Genomic DNA, 15,972 nt, shown 5'->3' with positions numbered 1-15,972 from the left:
CCCACACTCTTTTCTTGTGATTATCTCAGCTGTGGATATTGCTGGTCAGAGTCAGGGTTGGTATGGGGAATGTTTAATAGCCCCTGTCCCCCAAATGTATCATGACATACATTTAAGTTTAAATCGCATTATCTTCCATATCACTTGCTTAAGCCTAGACAATATGCAAAACAATAAATCTAGTCATGTTTTATGGAATTAGTTGATTTCTGAAGTGTAAATGTGTGTACTGAAACATTTAACACAGAGAGAGTTTGAGCTGGCTCCAACATATTCCTAGTTATGGTTCACTTAAGGATAGGCTTGATTTTATGAATGAGAAACCCATGGAAAAGAGAAAAGAAGTCCTCTGCCTTTTAATGAATGAATAATGCATCGATTAAGCACTTCCTGCGTATGAAAGTGCTAGGACTTTTAATCAAAAAGTAAGACATCAAGGATGTCACATTCTAATGGGGGGTAGAAGGTGGCAGGATTTCAGCTATTCCAATGGGCATCCTATCTGGAGCCTTTTGCAATCAACATACTGGAAAACTTCACATTTTAGAATAGTTTTCTAATTCTTTAAATAGCACTCACTGACAAGGAAAAAAATGTGTCTTGTTTAAGTATTCCATTTTTGATGGCTCATTGTGTCTAAAAAAAGATCAATTAAAGCTCTTCCAAAATTCTTGTTTAATTGAAGGACAATTTAGGCATCTCAGAAATATACAGATGATATTACCCATTGTTGCATATATTTAAACTCACAGCTATTCATATCCCATACAAACTCCTTGCAGACAGAGCTTTCACATTGTAAAAAAAAAAATTAACATTAGGAAAAAGATAAATTCCAACCAACTTTATCCTTTTAACGGATGAAGGCAAGCTTTCGAAATAAAGAATGCACCTGAAAAATGATGTGGTGAACTGAAAATTAATCAAAGGAAGATGGAAATATTTGTGCCTATATTCTTTAGAGTAACCAGGAACTTGTATTCATTATCACCCCTTTGTAGGGAGGAGGTGCCAGGTTAACTTATTGGCTCAAGCTGCAGAGAGGCATTAAATTTATGGCTTCCATTATGATGGAAGATAGCTCCTGACAAAAATCTCCTAAGCTCACCGTACCAAAATACAGTCTGCCACTATTTCAAAAACCTGTCTCTCTGCAAAATGGGGCTCTGCTGTGGATTTGAGAAAGCCTAGATACTGGTGTTATTAAAAACCATGTTTTGGGTGCTGGGGGAATAAAAAGTAAGATTGATAACCCTAGAGGCTAAGGGATTCTATTCATTCACAGAGTAGGTCAATATGATGGGATTTTTTTTTTTTTCTGCGTGGATCACAGGGCTATTCCTATGGGGCTACAGAAGACAGGTATATGACAGTGTCCCAATCTCCCCCACTTTCTTCTCATAGGAAATTGCTTATGTAGATGAAATCAGGTTAAATGAACATTATAGGTAACAAGGGGGAAGGTGGGAAAGAATCCATAGAGCAATATTTTGCATCATTTAGAAATGTATATATAAGGGGGAGAAAATTTTCTTTACTGATGAAGGTGGAGAGGTTTGTAAATTGTCTACAAGAATGCCTTCAAGGCATTTTTAAGGACTATGATTAGAAAGACCTTTCAGCTACAAGCAACATGGACCCTCTTTTCTCTTGCCCCAGAGGAAAGGGTCTATGACAAATACCCTAATTTACTGTACCTGAGAGATACCTCAGAATAGGTATACTACTCCCTTACCTTAAAAAGATTCCTTTGTGCAGTTGAAAAAGTCAATTTTATTGGTGGTCTTTTCAGGAAAGGGCATAACAGAGCAATGCTGAAGACTGTAAGTATAGTTCGGAGGTATAAACATAGCCATTTAGGAAGTCAGAATTTGTAGTTTTATTATGGCACAATAGTGGTTTTCACAACTAGGCCTACCAATCTAATGCATTCACATTCCAATATGCTTCAATAGACCAAGGAAGGGCTTAGACATACCAGGGCTTTATGTGGGGGTAGGAGGTAATGGTGCACTTTCTTCTAGGAAATGGTGCTTTAAATGTATAGCCACAACATGGCTGCTTTCTGCATATAGTCGTGAAATACTTGAAGATAGGCATTAAATCTCTCTCTTTCCTTCTCCAGGATAAAACAACCACATTTCCTTCAATAAAACCCAGGATGGCCTTGTCTTCAGCTTTCTTATCATACTGATAGTTTACTTTGAGATATACTCCATTCTGTCAGTCTCCTTCCTACAAAATGGTGCTCTGAATAGAAAATGCTGCTTTAGATGTCATCTTAACAGGGTAGAGAAGAGCCAAACCAACCCTTTCCTTATTCTCTTCCTCCTTTCTTTTATCGTAGTCAAAGTATCAGTTTCTTCTTTTTCTTCATAATCTTCTGTGTACTGTTAACTCATGTTCACGTTGGGAAATTCAGCTATCCATGCTTTATTCTGAACTGAGGATGTTTGACTATAGAAAATAAGCCTATTTTAATTTTCATTACAAAGAGATTAACTTCTGGACAGAAACAGAAAAAAAATCATTTGAAGGTACTGATAAAGATAATCGGAGAGGGAATTCCTGTCATTTAAAACAGGATTTTAATTTGTTATTTTTTCCTGTTCCTTTCTAACTAAAAGCATTGAGTAACATTTTATGAAAAAAATTAAAGTGATTAAAATCCATTTCTGGAGGATTTTTTTTTAAAGCACCAGTTATGGTGACATAGTCCAAATCATGCTAAAAAAATAGCACGGGCACTTCCTTATAAACAATTACATTCAACAGGCATTTGTTAATTTTTTCAGTATGCAAGGTACTTATAGCTATATACAAAAACAAAATAAAATGGTCCCTGACCTCAAGGAGCTGACATTCAAAAGAACATTGAGGGTAGTTTCAGAGATGTAAATATCAGGTCCATCATATCTTTGGTTTATTGCCTTTCTTTTGGCTTCCTCCCTGTCCTTCCTTATTATCTACTGAACAAGCAATCAAGATTCTTGAGCTCCTATAACTATGATAGGACTTATTGCACACTCTAACTTTGCCATTGAAAAATAGAAGGGGGAACAATATTGATGGGAACCAGCATTACCTAAATATAAAACAGTGCAAAACTCCATATCAAGAGAAAAATAGCAGACTATCTATATTCTATCTATATCTATACATATCTATAGCTATATAGCTATACACATACACACACACACACACACACACACACACATATATATATATATGTATATATATATATATACTTACACACACATATCAGTATTTTTGTGACTAAGGCTATCTTTTTATATTCTTACAGTTTTGCTTTAAAACACTTGAGATTTGCTTTCTATTAAATAATCCCAATCCAAACCAATTATCCTTATTAATTGAGAAAAAAAAGGATTAGCTAGGTTAATTTACACAGACACAGGCACACACTTGCACACACAAAGTACAAACTTAATTCTAGCCAATGGTTTCCCTTCAGTCCTTTTACTAACATGCATGCCAACTACTCCAGTAACAAAAAAGAGTAACTGGGATTTCATCTCTTACCCTTTCCCTTGTTCTACTCAGCAATACTAATGGGTAATAAAGTGCCTTCAAAGGAGAAAGGTAAAAAAGGAAAGAAATATAGCCTTTCATCTTCTATCTCCCCCACATAAAATAATTTGTAATAAGGATTGGATGCAAGAATTCAATGGTATAGGAGACTCCCTTACTGATACAGTTCAGTTTCTTCTTTGAAACTTACAACCATTAAGCAATATTGATTGCTTAAGTGACTTGTCCAGAGTCATATTGTTAATGTATCAAATGTATCTCTGTCTCTGTCTCTGTCTGTCTCTCTTTCTCTTCTTCTTCCTCCCCCCTCCTCCCCATTTCTACCCAATTCCTTTATACTCAACCAAAGGAAATCAGAGTAGAATATAAAGAAAAAAAAACAAATTTTTAAAAAGTGGTTTTAGGCTCTAGGGATAAGGCCAGGGGAATTGACAGATAAGTGCTTGTGAAAAATGACCATCCAAATCATTGAAACTCTTTTCCAAGAAACTATTTTCTGCACAGGCAGCAACTATTTCCCTGCCATGGTCTATGTGCTTTGCCTCTAAAGAAAGAGGCTAATCCATTCAAAACATGTCTATCTGTCCATTAAGTTGGAGGCTGCAAACCTGTTTCAGAAAGGCCACCTTAGAGCTACCAAGATGTAATGGTTTTTAAAACACCAAGTCCTAGGTTCAGGTTGGAGACTGTGATTGAGAGGTGAAAGGTCCCCGAACCCATTACCTATCTGCTGATAACAGTTCAAACTGAAATGAACTTGACAAATTGCTCTCCACAAAGCTGGATAAGCCCTTAAAATTAATCATCATAATGCTGTGCTAAGGAAAGAATGGTGTAAGGATTCTTAAGGACAAGGAGGATTCAGTCTTCCTTAAGTTTCATTGGAATCAAGCCATTGCAATGTTCAATAGGCTGCAGTGGATTATGGGAGCAGAGCCATAGGAGTCAGAACTTAGAGATCTAAGACAAAGAGGAGCCCAGTAGTACTTGCAAGGTGAGTGCTAGCTCCAAGTTAGAGTAATTCATCAGAAGCCAGGGAGTTTTACAAATGAAGTAGAGGCCAAGAAAAGGTCAGGTAAGTAGTCAAGAGAGTAGAAATACATACAAAGCCCCATCAAATTATTGAAAGCAAAATTATTGAAATATGAAAGTAATGGGGTTGAGCTTAAACTTGTGATTTCATTGGTACAAGGAACTCCTAATGAGGAAACACTCTACATCAAAACAGAGCACCATCCATTTGTAGTGTCCAGACAAAATGGGATCTTTGGCCAACTGAGTCAGCAAAGTTAGCACCATGCCTGAATCTTATAGGCTTATAGGATTTCCTGGCTCACTAAGAAACTTTTCCAGGTTCTCAAAGACAGCAGCTTTCAGAAATGGGGTAAGAATTCAGATCTTATTGAGTCCTGATTCCAAGGCCAGCTTTCTATCCACTATGTTAAATGATCTTTGGGTATTATGCAGGAGTTTTTAAACTTAGGCTCTTTCTCCAGTTAATTTAAATTAAAAAAAAATTAGCAAGACTTAGTCTTCTCTTTTTTCTTTGCTGTACCTGCTTAACATCTTTTATTTTTCTAACAATGGTCAATGTAGAATAATATCCTTGAAAAAAAATTGATGGAGACCAGAGTAAAAGAATAGGCAAATCTTGTTCCTTCTTTCTTTTTCAATAATATTCTATAACTAATAGGAGTAAGAAGGCTGAAAAAAAGTTAAAGAAAAATCAAAGACAAAGGCTAGGTTCTAACTGAATGTCATAGACCATCTTTATTTCAGGATTTCAGATTTCCTCCATGAGAAAAATGGAAATTGGTTAATTATGAGGGAGAACATCTGATTAAAGTTTAATTACAAGAATCTCTTTTAGAGAGATGCACTGTCATGTCATAGAGCTAAAACTGAAGTATCTAGATATGCTTTCTAATTTCCCCCCTGTTTCTGTTTCTTAAATTTTAGACTTTTTAAATGGGGGAGGGGAGAAGAAGCAAGGGGAGGTAAGGAGGTCTGAGGAATGCAGCATACTTGTGATGGAAAGCAGTAACACTTTTTAAAAGGAAAACTTCAAAGATAAGTTGGGGGTAGGGGAAAGCTTTAAAGCATATCAAAGATTTTATTTCTAACCAACTCTTTCCCACTGGCACTTGGAGGTATTTGAGAACAAACCTCCAATCATCACACCTTTAACCACTGAAGTCCTCAAAATTGTCCGACTAGCTGATTGCAGACTCAGTTGGCCAAAGATTCCATTTTGTCTGGACACTGCAAGCACACACAACTCCATTTGATTGCTTTTATTTTTTGTGTTTCCTTCCCTCAAATTTTCAAGCACCTTTTTGCTTCTTTGTTCTGGTTATTTTTTCCTGGAAGCACATGCCTCAAAAGACTGTGGGAAATACTGTCCTTGATGGATCTTTGGCCTGACAATGGGGAGTAACAGATCTTTTCTAAGAAAGCTCATTCTTTTGAGAGTTTCAATGCAATCGGCCTGGTTTTTACCAGTGTAGGCAACTTTTGCTAATACTTTGGAATTTTGAAAACTGAGAAAAGAGCTGAAAAATTCTTCCATTACCACGTCAATTAACCAAAAGAATGACACTCACTTACTATGAGCAAGGCTCTGGCATAGATGCTAGTAATACATACAAATATATGACAAAGATCCTATGCTTAGGATGTATAACAGGGAAGAAATGATGTGGACTAATAAGCATGATCTAAAAAATGTTCTAAGTGGCAAAGCAGGGATACAGAAATTTGAGGAGGGAAACCTCACTTTCATCTAGGAGGTTCGGTAAAGGTTTTATGAAGGAAGTTGATTTTTTACGAATGAATAGGAAGAAGGGGGTGAAATGGGAAGGGAAGAAGGAGGGAAGAGAGAGGAAGGAGGGAAGGAAGGAAAAGGAGGAAGAAAGGAAGGGAGAAAGGAATTTCAATAGAAAGAAATGAGGACTTGGAGGATAGCTTAAGCAAAAACATAGAGATACAAAAGGACAGGATAGGATTTGGGGGCATAGTAGGGTCAAATTTGACTGGAACAGAGGGCTATATGGAAGGAAATAATTAAAGAAAAGAATTAGAAAAATTCAGGCTGTGGAAGATAGTTCTTCCCTTTTCAATAAACCAATGAGGTTTTGAATCTTAACTGTGCCATTTATAAAGGATTATTGATCATGTAAATATCTTCTCAGACAAATAGACTGCGGGTGCTGTAGACAATATCAGTTTCATAATAAAGGGCATTTATTGTGTTTGTCTATGTAGATAAGTTTGAAGTTTTATGTACAGAGTATAAGGAAAAAACCAAAGTTAGCTAGTGGGAGAACAACTTGCAAATTAATTATTTCTGTTTTTGTTTGGCTTCTAAATTATCCTAAATTAAAGGTCAATTTATTTAAATAAAGTCTTTTTGCCTTAAGCAGAACCATTATAAAATCTAAGGATTTGCTGTACTCCCACTTGCTGCTGTAAAAGGTAAGGTTCTGGAGAGTCAAAAATCCCTTGTGAAATCCAAAGAAGAGTCTAGGTTCATAATGGTCTGAGTCAAGGCAGAGTCCATTAAGACTAATCATGAGAAGTAATGAAAAAAGGGTGCTAAGGATATTAAATGTTTCAGATTCTAGATAGGATAAATACTTATTGTGAAGATCAAATAAGAAAGAAGGCAAAATGCTCTCAAAAAGATAAAGGATTATATAAATATAAGATTATTGTTATGATTCACTCTATAGCCTCCGGCCCCTCCAGTCAATACTCTCTTTTCCTTTTTCCAGCATTTCACACTGCCTTTCATTGAGTACCGTTCTGAAGATCCCTGCAGGGATTCCTTAACAGAGAAAACCCCCTTGGGGCCTAACTTTCAGATGCAGCACCTCTTTCTCCAATCCCAACATACCTTTCCTGTACCCCATTCCTTCATATTTGTGCTAGGTGGCAGGCTTGTACTAATTCATGCTGAATTTCTAATGACTAGAAACAGACTAATGAGGGCAGATTATATTTAAACAGAGCCTACTGGAAATAAAATTTTTTTTAAATGAAGAAAATATATCTCTAATGGTGGAATTTCAGGCATTTTGGTCAGCCAGCAAGATAAATTTTTGATCAGGAAGGGCTTTAAAAAAATGTCCAAATTATATTTGGCAGTCAATTGTCTGTCATTAATCAAACTATCTATACTATACCTATACTACATGTGAATATTTATTCATAAATTATAGAAATAGATCTATATTTATACATGATTTATCCCAGGGTGTTTCTTTGTATGTATTGCATTTTTTTCTATATTTATACAACCCCTGCCACTCTGTCTATATATGGTCACTGCATGTATATGTGTATACACACATACACATGTATGCACACACACATATATTATATACATATATAATATATAATAATAATATATAATAAAATATATAATATATTATAAATTATACATAGATATGTACATTTGTGTGTGTGCCCCCATATATGTGTGTGCATGGCAGGTTTTGCAACAAAGTTTGCTGGCTAGTCTTTAAAACACAAATACACATTCTCTCAAAGATAAAGTCTTTATGAGTCTATTTCTGGGGGTGAGACTTCCCATATTCAGATTACCTGGGACCCTGAGTTTCATTCTTTAGGCCCTTTAGAGAACAGACAGCAAATATCCATCTCTCTGCATTGCTTAAAACCACTCTTCAATGTAGCAGTGAGTAACAAGAAAATGTCTAAAACAACAACAATTCTAAAACCAAGTGTAGTGCTTTTTCTATTTGGCTCATATTAATTTAACATTTAACAGTTTATAAGGAACTTTTCATGCAAACTTTAGTGCCAGAGGAAGTATAAGCATAATGATGCGCATTTTCTTAACGAGTAAACAAGGGCAGATAAGTTTTAGGTGATTCCTGTTAGTTCACAAACCTAATAAGGAATAATAATAACCTACATAATCCAAGTTTTCCTACTAAGCCACTCTCAATTTCATCCCCTCAAATCCAAAACCCTTGGACATGTTGGTTAATGGTCTAGTAACACTAATTGCTTTTCTGTACGTAGTTTGGAATAGGATTGTGTGAATCTATTTAATCATTGATTGGACAGGTTAATGCAGTATCTGTTTTCAGTTTGGATTCCTTATCAGCCAGAAACTTCCCAAGGCTGAGATTTGATTCATCTTATATAGTTTAGTACTGTTCTTTGAAAAAGATTTTATTGATACTTTTGTTTTTATGTTCTCTAGATTTCTGCCCCCCCCCCATCTTTCTCTTGTGTCATCCTTCATGACCAATACTATTTTTTGTTTTGCTTTTTGGAGTGGGGAAGGTAGGGCAATTGGGGTTAAGTGACTTGCCCAAGGTCACACAGCTAGTTTTTGTGTTGTGTCTGAGGCTGAATTTGAACTCAGGTCCTCCTGACTCCAGGGCCAGTGCTTTATTCACTGCACCACCTAACCACCCCTTGACCAATAAGTTTTAATAGGAAAGGAAGAAAATCATTAAAATCAATCAACAAATTAAAAAAAATGATGTTTTACAACATCTCCTGCATTCACCAAAGGAATAGTGGGTAGGGGAGTCTGGTATTGTTCTGTGCCAGTCCCCCATCACCTACTGATGGCTAAACATCTCTATGTATGGATGCCCCAAAGGGTTCTCAACCTCAATATATCCAAGATAGAGCTCATTATTTTCTTCTTAAACTTATTCCTCTTTCAAATGTCCTTATTTCTATTGAAGATACTGCCATCCTTCCAGTCATTTAAGTTTGCAACATCAAGTTCACCTTTGATTCTTTCTTCTTATCCACCACATGTGTTCAATCACTTGCCATGTCTTATCCATTATATCTCTATGGAATATCTTAAATTTAAACCATTCTCTTCCTTTCCATTACTAATACCCTGATTCGAGGATTCTTCCCTTGGGCAGTTAGGTGTTACCATGTATAGATAGAGAGCTGGATCTGGAGTCACAAAGATCTGAGTTCAAATTCAGCCTCAGAATCTTACTAGTTGTGGGACCCTGGATGAATCATGTAACCTCTGTTGCCTCAGTTTCCTCAACTGCAAAATGAGGATAATAATAGTGCCTTACTCACAGGTTTGTTGTGAGGATAAAGTAATTAATATCTGTTATGTCCTTAGAACTGTGACTGGAATGTAATAAACAAAAATTTAACAAATGTTTGTCTTGCTCCCTTTCACCTTTCTCCTAGACTACCATAAAAACCTATTTGATCTCCCTGATTTGAATATCTTAGGTTAGAGACAGTGTAGGATGTTAGAAAGAAGACTGGATTTGGAATCAGGAAGACCTAGATTCAAATCTCACCATATATACCTAGCTGTATGATCTTGGACAAATAACAACCTTTTTGACCTCAGTTTCCCCAGTTGCAAAAAAGAGGTTTACACTTCCATAATCCAATTGTCATCCTGTGAGCTATAATGATGTGATCCTTCTTCAATCCATCCTCTACGATTTGCCAAATAATCTCCCTAAAGGACAGATCTGACCAGGTCATTCCCTTGCTCAGAAATCTTCAGCAGTTCCTCTCTTGCCTCAAAAAGGAAATACAAACTCCTCAACCTGGCATTTAAGTTTCTTCACAGCCGGACTTCATTTTGGCCATAAAGACTTACTTCACATCATTCTTCTTTGTGCACTCTATGTTCCCACCAAATTGGTCCTTCTCTGTCCCCCGAACATTTTATTCCAATTTGCATTTCTATATTGGACAGGCTGCATTCCCAACTCAGAATTCAGTCCCTTGTCACTTCTATTTCTCAGAATTCTTACATTCTTTCAAGCTTCAATTTATTTACCATTTCCTGCATGAAAACCTTCATCTTCCTCTTAACTCCATTCCTTTCCCCCTACTTTACTTCTCACAATTCTTTCCTTCCTCAAATTATTTATTAATTTACTTTAAACTTTTTATCCCCTTAAGACAAAGACTCCTTGAGGACAGGGACTGATTTTTTTTGTGCTTATATTCCCAGAGCCTAGGAAAGTGTCTCGTTCACAGTAGGCATACTTAGTGATTGTTTGTTGACTTGACTTGGATTGAACAACACACTTCACTGATGGGAGGACTGTCAACCCCTAATTTGAATCCAGATCAACATCTACCCTGTGGATGGGAAAGTACAATATCTCTATGGCATTGGGATGAGAGTGATATCTAAATGTCAGGAGATAGCAGGTGGCTGTCAACATTGGAGGAATTACTGTTTTAATCATTAATTACCAAATAAATGTCACTTTGCTGGTACAATAAATGCTGTGATTTCTGTCATAAATTGACATCTGTAAGTCATAAATTGCTCTGCTTTCAATGCTTTTAATTACTATGTTTTCCTGAGTTACATGGTACAAACCATTTTGGACACTATTCATACTTCTTTGTCATTCTGGTAGCTTCTGAGAGCTGGCAATCAATTAGAAAAATATTTAACTCCAGTGATTTCACCTCTTCAAGTGTTACTTGTTCTCAAAAGATCCTGCCCAGATTATTAGGAAACAAACCACTGGAAAAAAATTGAAAAGTACCTAATCAGAAAAGTAGCTGAAAGGGGTCTTAAATAGGCATGTTTTTTTAAGGAAAAAAAAACATCCTAACAACGAAAAAAAAATATTCCTTAACAGTGAGAAAACCACGTGTCTAGGGACCATATGAAGCAAGTATGTTAGCCAGAAAGATCTTGGATATAGCACTTGTGTTTGTTTTTTATAATTTGTTCCTAGGGGAGTCCACAGTCTTTTCTACCCTAGGGTCTGAAAATCCATGCTTTTGACAGTACTGTTGCACTCTGTTAGGAATAAATAAAGTGTTCTGAACACCGATCATATGTGCTTACACTTTGGTGGTTCCTGGCACAGTAAATATCAGAAGAATTCCAATCTATAAAATCTATACACACATATACCTGAGGGGAGAGAAAGGGAAAATAAAAAAATAAATAAATCACATGAATATGTTTCTGTCATCAAAGCACAAACATCAGGTACTTTATTTGTAGCAGTGATTCAGTAATTCTGGATAAGCTGACTCATGGATATTATTGAAATTGTACGTGAAAGCTGGGCAATCCAGCCCTTAATACTGAAAAAATAATATATTTGTTCCAACAAAATGCAGTGATGGGATTTCAGTCATGCTAATGGATGTCTTCTATTTCCAAGGATGGAAGAGTGATTGACATTTCATTTTTGAGAATGAAAACAAAAGTGCTCTATGCCAACCAGAGAGCTAGGAGGCACAAGGGACAAAGTGCCAGGTCTGAAGTCAGGAAGACTCATCTTCCTGAGTTCAAATCTGGCCTCAGATGCTCTATGACCTTGGGTCAGTCATCTGACCCTGTTTGCCTCAGTTTCCTCATTTATAAAATGAGGTAGAGAAGGAAAAGGCAAACCACTCCCAGTATATCTGTCAAGAAAACCCCAACTGGGGTCACGAAGAGTCAGACATTACTGAAATGACTGAAAAATGATGATTACAGCAACCAGAATGGGCTCCCCAGAAACATACCATGCTTAATTCTAATGCCAGACTTTTCTAGAGTATGTCTCCTTGCTTGCAATGCTTCAAAAGTCCTGAGTTTCTGTTGTCATTTTCTCCAGAAGTTTTCTTGACTCTTTTAGATTACCAGATCCTTATACAAAAAGTTAAACACTAACCCTTCAATGTCTTATTGTTTTGCATATCCAGTTAAGTAGTCATGGACCCATATGGTGCAAAGTTAGCTGTCTTGAGGTGCCCTCACTTTCAGTGATTCTAGCTCTCTCTTTACTGCTCCCCACCCTATCTTCCTAAATGTCATTTCAACTGCCTGAGACCGTCTCTGCCAACCCTCCCTTTCCTTCGAAACATTGAAAATACTGCTATCATCCATTAAGATTTACCTTGTTAACAACACCCATGAATTCCTTATCCCAATTCTCAAGGCATGTTCGCACATGGTTTATATGGCATTTTTATTTCTAAGCAAATTTTTCTCTGCTTCCTCCGTATTTTTTCTTTATTATTCATTAGAATATAAGCTCCTCTAAGGTGAGAACTGCTTTTTTTCCTTGTCTTCTTCTGACTCTCCTCACTGAGGTACTCAGTGTTCTATATGCAGATTTCTACCCACACAAATATAATTATTCTATCTGGTAAGCTTAAAGATACTTTTCCTGCTCTGGTCAGGATAATTACAGACTTCATTAATCCCCTCTAGTATAATAAAACATGTCATAAAAATATGTAAGGAAGGTGGGCTGGTCATGTGATAAGAGATAACCCATGGCTAGCCAGTATGCTCCATTGGTATGTGTGAAATGCCAAGTGATGGAGGGGATGACACCCAGTATGTTCGGCACATCCCCTGCAGAGGATCTGTGAGAAAACACAGACAAAGGTTGCACAGGATGAGAAGGTAAGGATGGTTTATAGTTTGTATCACTGGAGAGGGTACCAACATGGATGAGATCATAGAACCATTGATGTACTGAAGCAACACCAAAAGGCAGTCCCTCCAGCTGTACTTTGAAAGAATTTGTTCTTTAGCAAAAGAGAATTGAAGGAGATAAAAGAAAACTTCCACTTTTGTGTTCAAAATGCTCAGATAAAAGATGAAGCCATGTGACCAGAACCCTGTAATCCTTTAGAATCCCAAAGCATTCTCCAAACATTATCTTTGAATTCTTCCTGCCTTTGGAAAGCTGATGACTACCCCAAACACATGACTTGGGAAAATAGAACATGGGCTATTCAAATTCTTGTTTCTTCCAGATACAAGTGGTCAGTTGCAAGATCAAAACTGATGGTGTTTATTAGAGAGGAACAAGTAACTCACAAAGTAGCCAGTTTTTAATGCCAGTGAAATGGAAAATAATATAAATGTATTTTCCTCTCTTTGAACCCTCATTTTCCTCATCTATGAAATGGCTAAAAATTACACTTGTAGAACTTATATCAGGGGCTTGTTGTGGGGCTAAACTGAAATAATCTGTGTAAATGACTGGAATTTAAAGTGCTACTTGAACACTACCTATTATTCGAACTATTATTGGTTACCTTTAAAAATGGAGCAGGTCAGCAATTTTCTATAAAGTGATAAAGATACCTATGGAAACCATAATCATGGATTACTTTGTTATTGTGGAACAGTGGAGATAGAACTCTGGACGTGGAGTCAGGAAGTCATTATTATCGTTTAGTCATTTGAGTCGTCTGACTCTTCATGACCCTTTTTGGGGCAGTAGGAGGTTCTTGATGGAGATACTGGGGTGTCTTACCTTTTTTTCAGCTCATTTTACAGATGAGGAAACTGAGGCAAACAGGATTAAGTGACTCACCCAGGGTCACACAGCTAGTGTTTGAGGCTGGAATTGAACTCAGATATTTCTGACTCCAGGCCACTGTACCACCTACCTGCCTAGAGTCAGGAAGACCCAAGTTCAAATTCTGCCTTACACACTTAGGAGCTGTGTGATTGATCCTGGTTAAGTTACTTCATAGCTCTGGGCCTTGGTTTCCTCATCTATGAAATGGGGATACTAAAAGTACATACCATACAAAGTTGTGTTTAAGATCAAATGAGATTTAATAATAATAAAATAATTATTATTGGAGTCTGAACCTTAATTTCCTCATCTGTGAACTGAGGTTTGAACTAGTTGACCCCTAAGGGTCCTGACAGATCTGAAATTAGGATGTAACCTTCCTCAGCACAAGAAAGAAAGAAAAATTAAAAAAATAAAAAGATAATAAAATTATTTACAAATGTTAGAGTCATCTAAATGCTATTATTGTTATTAAAATATTTATTCCAAAGGTTACTTCATAAATCATAATTGTATAGTGCTTCATTCTTTGATGTAAAATGTAAAAAATTCTGTCACTATAAATCCATCCCCTTTAAAGGGGAACCTAGAGAACTCCTTTTTTAACTTTTTTATTTTACTAATATTTTTAGTAAAAAAAAAATGACTCTGAGTAACAGGTTGAGAGGCTTCCTAACCACTGCCCCGAAATATTGGCAAATGGAGAAGGTGTGGAAATACTGGATGAGCTTTTAGTAATAGCAAAAGACAGTATAGGGAGAAAATTGGTATGCTCATTTCTGGCAAACCAATTGGCATGTGTCTTCATGCTATTTGCTTTGTAATGGCAGATGGCTAGAGAAACTGGAGGAATTATGACTCTAATCATTAATTAAAAAATAAACTTCACTTTGTTACATACAGTGATTTGCATCCTAAGTTGACAGCTGAAAGTCATCTACTGTTTACTTTTCACTATTTTAATTGCTAATAATGTCATGCTTTTGAGAAGGACTTACAGAAAATAAAAGGAGAAAACTGATCAGCTCTGTAACCTCCAAAAGAGAAATTTCCATATATGCATAATGATGTGATTATACTTGGGAGGGGGGAAAGTGGGCAAATGCAGGAGAACATAAAGAACTGGAAGAACTATTTTCAGGAAAGAAAGAAAAGGACTCAGAAAAAAGGAACATAATTCAAATAATAATTCTCTCCTGTACTGTTTTGAAACACAGGATTTGAGAAAAGACTTTAGTAGTCATTTGGTCTAATACTATGCATTTATTAAGCAATTCACCATGTTAGGTACTGACAAAAACATACAGTATTAAAAACCAGTTCTTGTCCTGAGGAAGCTCGCATCCTAATTTCAGATCTGCCAGGGCCCTCAGGGGTCAACTAGTTCAAACCTCTTATTTCACAGATGAGGAAATTAAGGTCCAGATTCCAAATCCAATCCTCTTTCCAAGACATGGTGCCCTTTACATGTCTACAAGGAGATCAGTGAACCAGAGTGGGGAATCGTGGTAACTAACTAAAATTATAGGCAGGAATTCTTATGCCCAAAGCAAGTTTAGTTGAGTTGGTGTCACAATATGAATCTAGGCAGCTTACCACTTAATTACGAAATCAAACGTTTGACAAAAGGATTATGGTATTAGAATTACATATAATATAACTTATTCAAAGTATATATACCAATCTCTCAAAGAACTACCTTCTGAGGGAAAGTTTGCCTTTGTGGCCTGTTCTCTATCTGTATACAACTGAATTTGCACCAGGTGCAAGAAGATGGACATAAAGTGGAAAGATGGAATCTAGGAGAGGGTCACTACAGTAATGGCACATTAGAGGGTATAAGAGTGATGACCTTCAGCTAGGTAAGGGAGCAAAGAAAGATTTTTCTGTGTTACAGAGGCCAACAGAGGACATATCTGTACACTGACCCAGGGAAGAAGCATTTACCCTCCAGATGCCAGTGTCCTAGTTGCTTCATTCTAATTGTAGTTTGGGGAAGACCAGTTGGAGCATTAGTAGAAGGAGAAAAAAGAAGACGGTGTGTATGTGTGTGTGTGTGTGACAGAGAGAGATACTGAGAGACAGTTGCAGACAAAAT

The 15,972-nt window shown here is 36.6% G+C and overlaps 1 protein-coding gene across 1 annotated transcript in view; it reads right to left on the bottom strand.

Annotated features, from left to right (window-relative positions):
- ADARB2 (adenosine deaminase RNA specific B2 (inactive)) overlaps nt 1-15,972 on the bottom strand; it is a 660,801-nt gene that overhangs the window by 421,551 nt on the left and 223,278 nt on the right. The gene's annotated exons all lie outside the window — the stretch shown is intronic.

The sequence above is a fragment of the Petaurus breviceps genome, unplaced genomic scaffold (assembly GCF_028583685.1).
Source record: "Petaurus breviceps papuanus isolate PSGF00001 unplaced genomic scaffold, PetGlider_PUasm1.0 178, whole genome shotgun sequence".
Classification (NCBI taxonomy): domain Eukaryota; kingdom Metazoa; phylum Chordata; class Mammalia; order Diprotodontia; family Petauridae; genus Petaurus; species Petaurus breviceps.
Note: the sequence above shows the minus strand (reverse complement) of the source record. Positions and strands in the feature narration are given on the sequence as shown.